This window comes from Passer domesticus, chromosome 6 (assembly GCF_036417665.1).
Source record: "Passer domesticus isolate bPasDom1 chromosome 6, bPasDom1.hap1, whole genome shotgun sequence".
NCBI lineage: Eukaryota > Metazoa > Chordata > Aves > Passeriformes > Passeridae > Passer > Passer domesticus.
The window spans coordinates 35,520,949-35,535,404 of record NC_087479.1 but is presented as its reverse complement, the minus strand read 5'-3'; the positions used below and the strand labels follow the sequence as shown (position 1 = coordinate 35,535,404).

The 14,456-nt window shown below is 45.7% G+C and overlaps 1 long non-coding RNA gene across 1 annotated transcript; it reads left to right on the top strand.

Moving 5' to 3' along the window:
• The first annotated feature begins 4,082 nt into the window (after positions 1 to 4,082).
• Positions 4,083 to 11,145, top strand: LOC135303111 (uncharacterized). The gene is made up of 2 exons (XR_010364636.1): positions 4,083 to 4,193; positions 7,748 to 11,145. It is a non-coding gene; the product is annotated as an uncharacterized LOC135303111 (long non-coding RNA).
• The last annotated feature ends 3,311 nt before the right edge of the window (positions 11,146 to 14,456 follow it).

The following is a 14,456-nucleotide window of genomic DNA, read 5'->3' as shown; positions in this document are numbered from 1 at the left end:
TCCTCAGGAGGGATTTGGCCACCTGAAAGCAATTTCTCTCTGCAATCTCAGATTGCCTTCTGTCCAGGCACCTGTTTCATTTACCAGCCCTGCTGTGGAGGCTGCCTTGCCAGGTCTCTGTGCCTAATGCTGTCTCTCCTGCTCTCACAAGCCTTGATTCACTTTGCAAGCCGTCGGTGCAAGCCATTGCTGCCTCGTTTGGGCCAAAACAACAATTTGTCTCCAAGGTATGATTGTTTGAGTATTCATGGGCTAAACTTTAGGTAATTAGCATTGTTAATGTTCTCTGTGTGATATTACAGCTGTGGGCCTCATTAAAATATTCTCCTGGGAGAAGTCAGGTGAAGAGTCAGGTGTCAGCTTTGCTTCATGTGGAAAAGCCTGCCTGTTATTCTGAGAGAATTATTTGTTTAAACACTGGATTTACACATGATGGTGTATTTAATCCCCAGTGCTTCTGACAGCCGGAGAGCTGGGCTGAGCTGCTGAGCAGCACTGGCTTGGAACCCAGCAGCAAGAATCACCATTTCTTCTACCTCAGAAAGGCTTGGGCTTGTGGGCTCCTGCCCAGGACACAGGCAGCAGGCAGGAGTCTGCAGGCTGGTCTCCCCAGTGCCCACTGCCCCACCCCACCATAAGGCCCTGCCAGATCCTGCCCACTGCCTGGCCAGCCCCAGCAGCTTCCCTGAGCAGTGCTTTGAAAGGAAGGGACAGTGACACAAAGCCACAGAGGAGCTCAAACTGATCTGAACCAATGGCAATTCAGGTGATGAGAAGGGAAACAAAGAAACAGCCCCTGCTCCTCAGCCAGGGGATGGCATGGGCCAGGGCCCTTTTCCCATGGCACTACCAGGCACAGTGGTGGTCATCCCATCCTGTCTCTGTATTTTGTACATGGAATGGGAGACTTCAGCATGTTCCCCCTGGCAGTGGGGGAGTTATGCCCCAGTAAGGGCCTGGAGGAGACCATACAGCTCAGACATGGGACACGACACATCTGTGCTCTGCAGAAGGCTCTGCATTTGCTCTGTGACCTTCCTGAGTTCTTTTCCCCAGGCCTGCCAGCAGCTGCTTGGGCAATTATTTATGAACAGGAGTTGAGCTTCTCCAGCTGAAGGAGGTGGCTGTGGACAGATGTCAGTGCAACAAATGGGCACATACCAGCTGTTTGCAGGCACTGAGCAGCGGCAGCCAGAGATGCCCACTGACAGAAACAGAGATGTAGAGAGATGCATGCTGGCTCTAGACCTGCCCTGCTGTAGCTGCACAGAATGCAAAGCATAAATGGTGGTGAATTTGTTTATTTATTTGTTTGGGATTTGTTGTTTGGTTTTTTGGTTTGTTTTTTCTATTTTTTTTGTTGTTGTTGTTTTTGTTGGTTTTTGGTTTGGTTTGGTTTGTTTTTTTTTAATGTTTCACACAGTATGCCTCTAGTCTCACATACTGGGTTGACCTCGGGAGCACAGAGAGTTTTTCTTGTGCCTGGGGACAACAGCCACCACTGTGGCTAGGCTGAGTGCTCAGTCCCAGGCAAAGCCTTGTGTTTTGAGATGCCACTCGTGACTGTCACCTGGCTGCCATCTGAAACCAATGGCTGCAGCCTTTAGGTATGTTTCTCCAGGAACAGATTTTGTTGTGATTTCCCTGGGGGGGTTTGGCAGGCTGTTCGATAGGTAATGACTGTTTGAAAGTCTCCTCCCTTCCTTTCCATTTCACTTACTGAAATGTCCTCATTTCTCATGGATCTTTCTGCCTGTAGGAGTGGTAGGTAGGTGGCTGGAAGTGCAGAGAGATGGATACATGCAATGGAGGTATCGGGTTCCTGGTGTGAAGAGAAGCTGAGGGCCTGGGTGGGAATGAAGGATGGCGACGGGTGAGTAGGAGGAAGCCTCACAGGATGGAAAGTTGGAGCGAAGGCACTGCAGGATGAAGATGGGAATAGAAGATTACCTGACTGCAGGGAGAGGATTTGTACAGCAGGATGCTGCTTTGTGTTGATTATGCAAATCAGCTGTGCGTGCTGTGCAGTCCTTCCTTGGCTTTGCTGTTTTGGTAGAGGCTGCTCCCCAGGCTGCTGCTGCAGCCCCTGCCACGGCAGGCAGCATCAGGCCAAGAGCCCAGGAGGGTAAATGGAATTGCCTTAGTCAGCTTTTCTGGGAAACACCTCAGCTGGTTCATACTGGACTACTTCCACTGAGTCTGCTATGATGTTTCACACCTGCCAAAAATCTGACCCATCAAATTTTGTGCTGAGGGAAGTGTTTAGTTCTTCTTTCCCTAGTAAAATTATCAGCAAAATTACCTGTTATACCATATACTTGCTCTTTTAGGAGCATTTCACCTGAACTAACTAAATCCACTCAACATCCCTGTTCTGAACTTTCTCAGAGCTGGGAGGAGCCTGGGACAGAGGAATCAAACAGTATAAAGCTCAGGAAGATCCACTTTTTGCCTTGGGCCTGTCCATGTATGCATAGTCCAACCTTGTCCTAACCTTCAGTGTGCAAGAGCTGTGCACAGCACTCTCTGCCTTTGTGCAGAGAGCACAAATGGCTCTTGGAAAAATTTGACTCCTTCTGTAGCCAGACCATGCAGCCAAGTCAAACCACAAAATTTGGGTCCACATTTTGTTTGATGCCTCGGCAGGGTATTCAGAGTAGAGCTTAACTTTGCTTCATGAGTTAGAGGCAAATAGCAGAACTGAGAGGTGACAGTGCTTGCTGCAAAGCCTGTGCCAGACCTTCATACACCTAGAGCAGAAGCCATGGACAGAAATTCCTTGTAAGAATGGGAATCACGCAAGAAAAGCAGTTTTGTCTCAGGAGAATTCAGAGCAGAATTCTATACATTGGTAGAGGCCAGAACTGTGTGATATCGACTACTAACATCTTTACTAATAACACCAACTTTGGAGAATTGCTGGGCACAGGGATTTTATCTAATTTAAATGTAGCTCTCCTGTGCTTCCTTTGCTGTGAACTTGTGCAGATGAAAGAGGAATAACTATCTCACAGACAAGCAGTTCCACGTACCAGAGATTAGCAGAGGCCCCGGTGAGGAGCGGGGCTCCTGCCGGGTGCTGACATTCCTGCGGCGCTCAGCAGAGCCTGCATTCAAATTATTCTGAGGAGAGCCGCCTCTTCTGCGGGGCCAGCACACGAAATGCATCAGGGACTGGGCACAGGGGTGCCTGTGCCTCACAACTCACTGAGCACAGGAGTGTCTGCTCATTATCTGCCTGACAGACTGGTGTGTGACTCCTTTCCTCCCGCCCTGCTGCACATGTGTGTTTCCGTGTGCATCTGTGTGTCTGTTTCAGGGCTGGCATGTTCATCTGATGATACATATTTAAATAATGTAAATAATTGACATGCAATAAAGAAATGCATTTTATCAAATGAAGCGAGACCAGGCAAGGCCCAGCATCAATTCATATTCATACGCTGTGCATTTCCTCCCTGTTTAATCTGTGTTTTAAAGGAACCTGTCCCTACTGGGAATTCCACTGCCAGCCCTCACCGGCCTCATTTTGTGCCTACTATGCCTTCAAAACTAATCCATCCTCAAAGCCAGAGGCTCATGTCAGCTTCATTTTGAGAGTGAGCATTTAATTTCTGCGTGCTCCTATCCTTTAAAAAAACCCAACATTTAAGCTAATAAAGGGGAAGAGCAGTGGGGGGAGTAGAGAAACAGCAATATGACTCTCCATCCATCTGTCCCAGCTAAACCCAGTATTTTACTATGAAAACAAGGATCTCCTTGTCCTCACTCTACCATATTGACGTTAGGACTCTGTGTAAAACTCACAAGGTCCATTTCTCCTGGACTTAAGTTCAATGCCCCTGCACTGCTTTCACCTGCCTTTAAAAGTTTCTTTGTAGGCACACAGCTTGTGGTAACTGGGAGTGGGGCTGCAGCCAAGCCTCATCCCCAGTGGGCTGCAGCTGTGAGCAGCAGGTGAGCAGCATTGAAGGGAATGAGACCTGGAGTGCTGAGGTGCACTGAGCCTCATCCCCAGTGGGCTACAGCTGTGTGGGTCAGGAGGGAAGGAACAGAAGGCACACAGGTGCAATGCATGAACCATGAGGCATATAACAGGTTGGGCTAAAGAACAAGAAGGGCAGCTGCTTGGAACCTTCTAAGGTGACAGGATGTTACTCTGTCTGGGCAGATGCATGAAGCCTTCTGATGAGGTAGGTGTTAGTTTGGGCAAATGTTTAGAGCTATCTGAAATTATATGGTGATACTTTGTGTATTGTGGCTGTCTCAACTTTGACATATGCTGTGATATTTCTTCTCTCCTCTGCTTATTTTGTAATGACAGCATAAAGTTATGAATGATGAAAGAGGGCTTAAATTTACGGTGACTAGTGATCCTGATGGCAAGTGCCAGGTGAACAGTAGAAATCTTCCCTAAATCCAGCTTGCCTTTGATCCAGACATGTGTGGACCCCTTCCACTCTCTGTGCCTCCAAATAGTCCTTCTTTGGTTTTGGGAATGCATGAAACAGCAGTTTCATTAATTGAGTGCTGAAGCCTGTGAACAAATTAGCATCTATACACAAAGGTGCTCCCCTGGCCACCCTGTCTGTGCTGCTACACTTAATTGGTGTGAGCATGGCAAGGGAAGAAGCCAGCAGGCAGACACTGCATTTAGCTTCCCTCTTTCTTCCCCTCTTGCCTAGAGATTCTTCTACATTATTTTTTATTCAGGGTCTCTAGGCATCTTGTTTAATTTATGCTACAACTTTTTTATTGTCCCTGGAAATGGATTTGCAAAGAAAGAAATCCATGCAGAGGATCTTCAGGAGAGGGCAAGGGAAGCTGCCAATGGTGATTATGCAGTGAGACAATCAGCATGAAGTGGCTAGTGCCCCTGAACAAAGAAGATATTGGTTAAAAAAATGGCAGTTTTGATCAATTCGTGTTTTCATTTGCCTCCATGGGAGGCTGTAACCCTTTAACTTCAAGTCCAGCCATCAAATTCAGTCTGCCCTTCCGTGAAAAGGGCTATGTGGAAAAAACCTTTCTTCCCTTCCACCTCCTCACGGGACACATTTAGGATTAGCATGGCATCTCCAATCTTATGCCTGGTGTTTCTTCATCTCCTTCTGAGTCTGGGTTTTTGTCTTTGGCCTGTGCTTCCCTGTGCTTTGTCCTGCTCTCACATACAGACCATGAAGAACCAGCACATCTTTAGTATTTTCAAGAGTGTGTTGCTGAAGGCACTTCTGTCCAGGGAATACACCCCAAGGAAACTGGAGCAAGATCTGAGCTCTTCAACACAACGAGAGGGAGCCTTGGTTGCTGTGCTATGCCCTCTGCCTTGGGTACTGGCAAAGCTGCAATCCAGAGAGACAGCTTCTGCTGCCTGCATGGAAATGTGTCCCCCTCCCCAGCAACAGCCTCTGGGGCTTGTGCTTCCTGTGGGGTGAGGAAAGAGAAGTCTGCAGCTATCCTTCAGCCAGGGTGTCCCCTAGCCTGGAAATCCTGCCACAGCAGGGGAACTTGGCATCCCACCTCTTGCAGGGGTACAGCTGGCAGTGGCACAGCATCATCATCATCATCCTTTCCCAGCAGCACTGCTTTTACAGAGTCAATGGCCCAGCAGCACATGCTGAGCCTTAGGACTGCAGGAGAAAGGAGAAATCAGCATGCATGTCCCTGTGCCTCTTGGGCCCACAGCATCCAGGTCTCATAACTCTCCCATTCTTTGTGCTGTCCTGCCTCTATTGTTTCTCATCAGCTCTCAGTATGGTGATTTAATGTCTTCTGCCTTCCTGAGGCAGAAATAACACTTGTCCTTTCCTCTCATCTTGAAGATGATGCTGTGCAGCTGTGGAGAGTCCTTGAGAGTGCATTAGTGGCATTACTGGCAGCTCTGACCCACAACTGTCTCTTACTTGTCTGCTCCAGACAAGAGACTGAATTCTCCAATCTTACAAACTGTAATGAAAAGATGAACAGAAGAGCAGGGTTGTTTCCTGGCTATAGCAGAGCTGTGATGCTCTCTGCAGAGGCACAGGTTCACCTTCCCCTCAGTACTCCCACTCAAGTATGTTGATGACAATCAGAAGAGTTGGTTTTGTACTGTCAGAACAGTGCTGGTTGCCTGTTCAGCCATGTGTAATGAGCAGGATCTCCTCCAGGCACAAAATCCCTGGGAAGTGCAAGATTTTGGCTCGGCCATGCTGCTGGCTTTTCTGGTGCTGGGCATGTGCAAAGCAGGGAGCACTGCCCAGGCACTCAGTGGAGAAAGAGACTGAGGGATGCTGTGGTGTGCCTCAAGAGTGGCACAGGAATAGCAGGTTCAGTTTGTGCTGAATGCACAAACATGTGACTGTCCCAAGGCCACACCGTGTAACAGAGGAGTCATTCAACACAAAGCTTTGGCTCACTTGAAATGCAGGACTTGCTGGAAAACACTGTCCCCAAGGTCACTGAAAGATATTGCGGGACTCAACAGCTCAACACCTCCTGTTGAGCTGTTCAGAGGTAACAACAAGCTCATTTGGAGTGTGGCCTGAGGCTTGCTGGGAAGCCAAGCTCTGGGCTGAGCAGTCTGCTCTGCCCAGCACCCTGGGCCAGTGCTGGCTGCAGCCTGCCTCCACCTGAGTGGACTTGCTTGTGAGGCAGCCCCGGGCTCCCTGCAAACCCAGGCCCCCTGTGAACATTCATCAGTCCTGGACAGCCTGCAGCTGAGCCTGAGCTTAGCTTTGTGTCTTGCATGAAGTAAAAAGCCAAGAGTATTTTCCTTGCCTCCACCTCGCCTCCTGGTCTTGTGCTTGCCTCTGCTGTGCACTGCCACTGCTGTTTGTTTGCTCCTAGGGATGAGTCAGACAGGCAGTGGCATCTTGTCCTGATGTTCCTGGACCCACCAAAGTTTTCAGCAGCTTTTTGCTGAGGTGGTTGCAACTCCTCTGGGTTCCATCAGCCTCCCCTTCCCTCTCCCATTTCAAGGCAGCTTGAGCCATGATTTTCTGTTGGTATTTGCATGTGGAACCCAAGGGAACCCATGTAGGAGCTGGAAGCTGGCCATTTCTGGGTTGGAAATTTTGTGAGCATAGAAGGCTGGGAAGCCAGGGCTCTGGCTCAGACAAGAGCCACCCTGGTTTCCTGCCAGAAGTTCTTCATTATCCCTGCCATTTAGGTTCCTCCCTGCTTGAGGAGGCAAGTGAGTTATGATCTTGAGGAACTGGCATGGGCACAGAGCCGGAGGAGACCAAAAGCAAGCAGGAAAAATGGGAGTTTTCAAAAAAGTAGGTCAAAGACAGGAGGACAGAGAAAAGAGGGAGGAAAATTCAGTCTTCTGCTGCAGTTTCTGAGGAAGACAACTCCATTCCCAGCAATTAAAAGGTTAATTCCCTTGACAACACCTCACTCTCCTTCCCAAAGTCTATCTCAGAAATAATCAAAGTATTTAATTAATATTGCACTAGTCCAAATAAGTACAATCATCTTCCAGGAGTATTTACATGTCAGGCTATAATTAGCAGCCTCCTTGGCACCAGCACACATGAGGTGACAGGTCACAGTTTCCATTACATGCTGCATTTTTCCATATCACTGCTCATTCCTGAGTGACTATGAAACTAGTTAACCAAACTCAGCAAGGATCATGGATTGAGTGAGCCATGGTGGCAACCAGAAGAAGAGCAACTGATTTTTCTTGTCAGGAACTTGCTGACAATAATCAACACTTTAGTTAAGTGATAATCTCTTTTTTCTTTTTTTTTTTTTCTTAAAGTATGGTTTTCAAGTAGCCTGAGAAGTGGAATTTCAAGATTTTGCCATTTCCTAGTGATGATGAACCATTTCTACCTTGACTAAACTTCCTTCTCCTACTTAGGAGGGAAGTGCTTTGTCCATCCTACTGGATGATGTCTCTTGTTCCAACAGAGGCAGATGGGTGAAAGACTGGCTGCACTTAAAAAAGCAAAATTGTTCTTGAATGCCTTTTACTCCTCGACCTTGCTGTTAGCCACTCAGATGTGACAAGACATGTAAGGAGGTACAACAAAGCTTCAAACCAGCAATGAACTGTCTGTGGAGAAAAATTATTGGGCTATGATCAGAGCTGCAGGAGGTTGAGTCCTGGAGCGATGGCTTCTGCCACTGCATTTGCTGAGATTTTCCTATTTTTGCTGTGATTTTACTCAAAAAAACTATTCATTATGGAGCAAAACAGATACATGCATAAATCTAGAAGAAAATATCAATGAGCAAATTCCCACCTTTTCTCTTACAAGAATGTAAGCACTGTTATTTTTTCACTCAGATGTTTGTTGTCTATTTGCAAGAGAAACTGGATGGGAAAAGGCCCAGTCAAGCGGGCACTGAGGCTCAGGAGTCCTCTGGTCTCCCTGGGTGCTTTTTGAATTTCTTCCTGGAACTTCCTCCCGACATAATGTACAAGGGTTTTACAGAAACTGTGGCTTCTGGTGTTCGTACTGTGTTAGCTCCTCATTTAGCTGGTTTTCTGCTTGGATGTGAAACTCCAAAGACGTGTTTTGCTTCTCACTGACCACTCAGAAATCCCATGTTCCATTTTGGGTAGGAATGTAGCTGCAGTATGTTTGAGGGAGAGGAGGAAAAGGAAGGATGGAGCTTTTAGAGTGCATGCAGACTTCAAGCTGATACCCTGCCTGGCTGCTGTGAGGCTGCAGGAACATTAATGCTGACCCCCATCTATGGGATCTCTTACAGCTGCAGCTGGAGAAAGATGTGAACAAGTAAAAGTGCCTCCTCAGGCAAGTGGAAGCCAGAGGAAAACTAGAGGGATAAGGAAATATAAATCAGATGTTTTTGCAGTGAAGTTTCCTGCTGAACCTCTTGTCTGGGCCTCCCCCCAGTGCCTCATGCGTGGCTGCTGCTCTGCTGGTCCCCTGTGCTGGCAGCAGTGGACTGCCCTTCATGCCTCAGAGCATGCAGGGCTCAATTATGCACTTACATGTCTTCCTCAAAGTTGGACCATCTGGACCACCACCTGAATGTCATTTTTTTCCTGCACAGCTTCTCACATGATTTGCCAGCTTGTGTTTGTGATTTGGAGGGGGGATATGTGTGAAAGGTGGTGAAATCTGGCACAGGTTTTTTGCATAAGCAGTGACACTGACAGAACTTTTATTTAGGATTTAATTGATGGCTGCACCTCCTTGGAAACCTGTGCAACTTATTGAGAGGAAGTCCTAAATCTGTGTCAACCTCCAACAGGGCTAAGTTTATTCCTCTAAAAGAATAAACACATTAATCACTCTAAGGATAACCTCAGAAATAATAAGCAGCTTCTTGTTTGAAATGCTTCCACAGGGAAAAGAGAGTGTACCAGGACAGGACTTGGAGAGGCCAGTCTCTGTTGGGTGGTTCAGGCAGCATAGGCACCCAAACAGTATCTACAGATCAGCTCTTACAATCTCCTCCAGGATGCTCTGGGGAAACAAGTATTGCTCCACCACCTACAGCATGGTTGAAACTGATTATACAAAAGTAGCCACAGTCACAATCTTCATTTTAGCTATTTGCTGTATGCCAGGACACAGACTCCTAAATCAAATTATGATTTCATAAATCTGACTAATCCAGGCTGTTGGCCTGTTGCTGCAGAGTACATTCTTGTAACCAGTGCTGCCTCTGCCACCAGCCAGTGGCTGTATGCACAGGAAAGAAGGCCACTATTCATAGGGGCTGTACTCAGGTGGTACCTAAACACACTGTCCAGCTGTACAGCATCCAATCATGGCCTCTTTCTGGGGTGAATAATAAGTATGTTGGTTCACAGGGTATGAAATTATTTGCATACACCAGTAAAAAGCATTCATTAAAGAAAATTTTTAAATATGGATGATTTAATAATATTAAATATTACTTCTTATAGGGAAACTTGGAACATTCAGTGCCTGCTGCCTTTGCAGAGGCCATGAGGAAATGAGTTTGTTGCATTGCAATCAATAAACCACAAACTTCTAGTTAAAATCTATTTGAAATCTAGTTATTTGAAATCATGTTGTCTGACAGTGTAATACAGGTTGAAAACCCAAATAAGGGTTGTCAATGTTTTAGCATATGCAGACACACAGTCCTTGTCACTACACGTGGCATCACTAGCGAGCTAACCCAAGAGTCACTCCCTCTGCCTTCCTGGCCTCATTGTGGAAGACCTGAAAATGCACAGGTGTTTTCTAGATACCTGTGAGGGCTCATCCTCAAGGACAAGGAGGGCTAGATATCTTCTCACCAATGAAGCTCAAGGAAAATCAGGAGCCATGGAGAGTGGCACCACCTCCAGGTGGGGACTAGTCATGCAAAAACTAGGTGAAACCTTCACTAGTACGGAGAGGAGGATTTGCCATTTTAGTTTGGCCTGATGGTCAATACATTAAAAAACAGAAGAGGCCAGGGTTGGCTCCCCTTCTAGGAAGAAGAAAGCAGGTGCCTTGCTGTGAAGGCTCATGAAAGTGCCTGTAGAGGCTATGTGCACCCTCTATAGAAACACTTCCCTTCATATTTTCACTGCAACAGGCAATTACAGTAATTCCTTCAATATGTCCAGGGTAAGGGAAGCTTCCAGAAGAAATGTTGCCTCCACTGTTAAGGAAATTCTACACCATTCTTTGTTTACCATTAACTCACAACAATCTGCTTATATGCCTTCAGTTTTGGGGGAGTGATCACTCTGAGCATACTGCTCCAGTAATTTTTCCAGTCAGTGAGGCTGTGCCATGAGCTCTATAGTTTGCATCCTCCACATTTACAAGTAAGTTAACTCTGCTATCCAACAGCCAAGTAGTCTTTCTGGTGGCTTGTGGCACTCACATTCTGTGAAAAAATCCCTTTGCCCAGGGTTTTTCTCCTGGGAAGCTAAAAGGCAGGGAGAGAGGCCTCAGAGAAAGGAAAACAATTCTTCTCTCATTTGCTTCTCCTGTGTTGTGCTCCTGTGGAATGTGTTTAGAGACTGTTTACCTGAAGGTGATTGCCTGATTGGACTCCTGTGGCCAATCATTGCCAAGCTGTGCTGGGACTCTGGAAACCAGAGTCATGAGTTTTTATTATTATCTTTTTAACATTGAGTATCTTTTCTGTATTCTATAGTATAATATTCTTTAATATAATATAGTATAATAAAGAAACAAATTAGCCTTCTGATAAGATGGAGTCAGATACATTGTTCTTCCCTGCCACGAAGCTTGCCTGCATTTACAATAGTGGCTTTCTGGTGGAGTCTCTGTAAAAGCTCTCCTACATTATAACAAGCATATATATTTTAGAGATCAAAACAAAACATATCTATTCCTAACTACAGGGAGGAGAAAGGCATATGCTCCTCTGCAGAGGAGCTTAGGTTCACAGCTATGCCACAGGTAAGTAGGGTAGAGCTGCATGACTGTATTAACAAAAGGATTTGCCATGTCCTTTTGGGAACAAGCAGGTCTAGGTCAGCCAGAAGAAGCTCTGCCAGAGAAGGCTCGTGGGTCTCAGCCTTTTATTTGAAACTTAACTTTATTGCAATGTCGAGCACAATGCTAATTAAAACTGTATCTTGCATCCCTTTAATGACTGCTCTAACAAACGGGAGCAGGAATTGATTTGATACCCAAAGTCTGTTAGTTTTGGCTGTTCCAGTAAAACAGGAGCAGTATGTGCACATTGCTATGAAATAGCTTTTAGTCAGACACACAAACAGATTAGCACACATGTGGAATTAACTCCAAAGAAACTTTAAGGAAAGCATGCTTTTGCTCAAGGTGATGAGAGAAGAGGTCCTTTTCCTTCTTAAGTGCCCATCCTAAATTTGAGTAGAGGATGGATGGAATAAGAGAAGACAAATTATTGAAATCCCTGATATTTGACTAATTTTAACAGACTGAACAGGTTGGGTTTTTTTCTGTTGTTTTGTTTTGGTGGTTTTTGTTTGGTTTCTTTTTTTAATAATGAACCACCTCTCCCATGAAGTCCAGGGGGCCAGCAATTGCTCTTTTCCACCTAAAAATTGAGTGTTGGAGTGGTGCCAACTCTCAAAGAAATGAAGTGCTAGCCAGTGGCAAGAAAATGCAGTTTGATTTATTCTAAACCTTTAAAGTGACTGGTAGGCCTGTACATTAAACCCAGCAGCCTTTTAATTATGGATTGGCTATTTCTAGTAGCCTTAAGATACAATCATCTGGCTGAATGAAAAAAACAGCTGGGTGGCAAGGCTGAAATACAGGCTTTGCTGATTTTTATTTTGCATATATACTGTAGGCACCTATCCTGCAGCTGGATACAGGCCCATGTATCACCTACATCTGGAGCACAGAGACTGACACTGACTACAGTTTTTCAGCAAATGCATAAACAATTATTTAGGTTGGACAGTGTTCACACCCCTTTTCTTTCCAGAAATATTTTTAATTAGAGCTTGATTTAGAAGAATGTTTCTGAAACATAGAATTAAAACAAATATCAGAAAAGGATTGAGCAAACCCCACTATAACAGCTGTATCCATATTCTTAAGTGACAGAGACAGTACCAGGTGACCTGAATATCCAAGGAAAAACTGAACATAGTTCCTTGCACTTCAACTATCCAATGTCAGTAGCAAACTTTGTGAATGAGCTGCAGATTAACAATTTCGCTAGGAATAACTCTCTGGCAAGTAAATATTTGGCAATTATATTCAAATAGTGAATGAATCTTGGAGATACTGCAATCTACTTGTGGGTGATTTGTTAACACCAGAAGAAATAGAGTTTGTCAAAAACATCTTTGCCCAGGAATGACAGGCTCATAGGCTAATAGAAATTAATTTTCCATCTCTAATATTGGGCACTACTTCTGTGTGGTATCATAGACCCTGACAGTTCTCTGGCATGTGATGCTGAAAACAGCCAGTTGCAATTTGTGTTTGCTTTTAAATTTACAGTTTAGCCAAGGGGATAGAAAAATGCTTCCTGTAGGGAGCAAATTCACCTCCACTGGCCCACACAGACTCTGCACTGTGCTTTGAAGTTCCCTGTAAAATTGTGGAATTGGTGCATGGTCCCCACCTGACTTAGGGGGAGGTCATCTGGTATGTGAGCTCTCAGGATGTGACTGAGGCAGGGACAGGTTGCCTCCAGCATGTTTGAGGTTAACACTTTGTGCTCTTGTGCTCTGACTGCAATTTCGAGTCTCCCATCATCACTGTTGTTAGCAGTAATGAGCCCGTGGATGATGGTATCCCCCTCTGTGACAGTCATGAATTGCATCCCTGACAGAAGCAGTATCTTAAGGAAATGATCCTGTATCCAGGCTGTTATCCAAGCAAGCTGGAGAGGCAGGAGGTGATGGCCAAGATTTATACAAGAAGGAGCTCAGCAGCCTCAAGGGAGATGAAATGGTGAGAAGGCAGCAGGCCAGGAAGATCAAAGGGCTTTCTGAGCCACCAGCTCATCAGCTGTGTTCTTGCTTCCTAGGATGGGGATAAAATGGGAAGGGGACTGACTCACTGGGACCTCTTTCTCAACCTCCTCTCCCATGGGGATCTTCCATCAGCCAAAGTGCACCTCCTATTTCTGCCCTGCTGAGGTGAAGTCTGCTGTATCTTTTGCCAGCAGAGTGCAGTGGGTGCTCCTGTGGTCCTCCAGGAGAATGAGTAAATAGGATCATTCCAAGTGCACCCCCACACAACTGCTCGGCTGGGATGAGTCACCAGGAGCAGGCTGGGAATCAGCAATGTCTGCCTGGCTGCAGTGCTCGTGCAGCACCAGGGGAACACACGGTATCTCTGTGCCAGAGCTCCTGCAGGGCACGCTACAGGAAAAAACACACATTTGTCTTATTTTATGGGGAACTTGTGCATGGAAAGTCCATACAGGTATTTCCACTGAATTTGGGAATATCTGTTTATATATTGTATATGTATTGACCAAGTATGATGGTCAAAACTTCACACAGCAGTGTTATATAAAGCTTTCTCTTAACATGACTGCTGCAGGATGGTTGCATTTCATGCAAACAAAAAAATCCCTGTGCATATTGCACAAGATCTTTCTGTTGAAAAAAATTATTCCAGGAGTGATGTAGATGGCTTTAACATGTTTTATTGGAACTGTTTTCAAAAAGACCTTCACTCTGCAGCCAGGTGCACTAGTTGCTGTGAAGACAAATGTGTATGATTTTGAGAATGCCATGTATGTCAATAATAGAATTCTTTTCAGATACTACAGATTTTACATTTTTAAAGCCTTTAATGATATGCCCATACTGGACTGGGCACAACTGCTGATCCCTCTTGCAATGTTGAGCATGCCCCTTTCTGATAGGAGTCAGCTCCCCTTTTCAGCTACTGTGACAGAATTGAAAATGTGCCCAACAGGAAAGCTAGAGTGGGTTTGGCATTGACTCTGACTCCCCTTGGCACTCTTGCTAGGGTAAATTTGCAACTGAAATTCCAAATTTGGCAAGAAAAGGAGGAACCATTTTCCTGGCAGCCCTCCAC